The sequence below is a fragment of the Felis catus genome, chromosome E2, assembly GCF_018350175.1.
Source record: "Felis catus isolate Fca126 chromosome E2, F.catus_Fca126_mat1.0, whole genome shotgun sequence".
In the NCBI taxonomy this organism is placed as follows: domain Eukaryota; kingdom Metazoa; phylum Chordata; class Mammalia; order Carnivora; family Felidae; genus Felis; species Felis catus.
The window spans coordinates 33,100,498-33,102,453 of NC_058382.1; positions in this window are offsets into that span (position 1 = coordinate 33,100,498).

The window sequence follows — 1,956 nt, forward strand, 5'->3', positions numbered from 1 at the left end:
TTGCAAGACACCTACCAAAATTAGAATCATATTTGAGGATACTGGGACTGTGTGCAGTATATAAATAAGTGTAATGTCATTTAATATGATAGTATTTTAAAAAATGAGTTGAGTGGTGTTTTCTAGCTGTTAGTTAAGCCAAATATCAATGTAGAAATTAGCCTTCTGCAGCTGCACAGGCAATTGAATTTCCAGCTTGCTTGTGTGTGGCTTGGTTCCTCTTCCTAGAACCATAAAATGCCCCAAGGATTGTTGATCTACCCCTTCCACAACCACCTAGGCCAGAAACAATCCAACAGATTTGAACCATATGCTAAGGGAGGCAGGCAGCATGGCAGAGTGTCCTGATCTGGAAAGACAAGAGACTCAAGGCCTGGTTTTTACTTGCTGCTAATTCACTGAATGATCTTGGATGAATTCCTTTACTTCTCCATAGATTTCTGTAAAATGAGAGGCCAGGGGCCCAGGCTTAAACACCTTCTGGGGCCAGGTAATATCAATGAGTGAAATGGACCAGGCATAAGACAAAGGGGAATGGTGAGGACTGTAGAAAGTTGAGAGCTCACGCCTTTGTAAAGGGGTAGACTCTACTCAGTTCTGAAGATTTATTCTATCAGGGTCATTGAGAACAGTTGTGCAGGTTGTGCACTGCACAGGGGCACTACTTCAGAGGAGATATTTTTCACATCATAGACGTAGATATTTATCAATGATGATTTCCTGGAGGAAGTCTGTCTGTGGAGGGTTTTGAAGAAAGAATGCCTTCTAATTGGCTCAGAGGTGATGTGTGGGCTGTCAGAAGCCCTGGTTACCATGTGGGAATTCAGCTCCGCTGATGCCAGATTTCTTCTTCTTGCTCCTCCTCTTCCACCTCCACCTCCTTTTTTTTACCTTCTTCTTCTACTCTGGAGAAGCTGGACACATGGCTTCCAAAGTGAAATTCCCCTAACTTCATATTAACTGGAAATTAACTCCAAAATGTTTTTGACATGTGTGGACTAAACAAAGCATTTCTTGGGGCCAAACTCAGGCTAGGATTAGGAGATCTCTGACCCAGAGGAACTCTACGTTACTGACATTTCAGGAACCCTCCTATTCTATGCACATACGTACTCTTGGAGCAATCACAAGGAAAAACTAACTACCCTGGTAAATGACATGAATAGAATAGGGATTATGTGGTTTTAATATGAATTATATGGATATCAAGGGTACAAGTGCATCCCTACCTATCAACTGGCTAACTCTAATTCACCCTTTCTTAAGATAAATATTATTTCTCCAGAGGGAACCTCCTAAGACTTCCATCTAAATTAGGTCCCCCGTTACACTTTAATAAAACACCTTACTCTCCCTAGGTGAACTTATCAAATTTCTATCATCAGATATTCGTCTGTGTGAATGTTTGCTTACTGTTTGTTTGCTTACCACTGGTGGCGAACGTGTCTTGCTTGCCACTGTAGCTCCAGTGGGGATATGTCTGGTACACATCAGGCACCCATTATAGGTTTATGGAAGGATGGATTAGTCTCAGTCCCATCAAACATCTTTTCTCCTCAGTATCTCCCTGACCTGACCTTACTGCCTGGTGTCTGACTTCTGGGCCCCTGACCTTGGAGGATGTTTGGTTTCCATTGCTGAGAAGGAGGCTCTCCGGCCTCCCCCACCCCTCCCCCACATATCTCCTGAGCTGGAGGAAAGATCCGGTTCAGGCCATCGGTGTTCAGGACATCCATGTTTGGCTTGTGGCTGAAACTCGCCTGGATCAGAGCTGAAGCACTCACATGTCACTTAACACACACAGACACCTTCTCTCATAGGAAGTCCACATCATCTTGAATGCTGGGGGTTGTGAGAATGTTCTGAACACAGAATTAAATTCTGTTCCTTGTACATATTTTACATTCTGATTGTGTTTCATCTGACTAACAAGGACATTATGATACCAAGTAATAT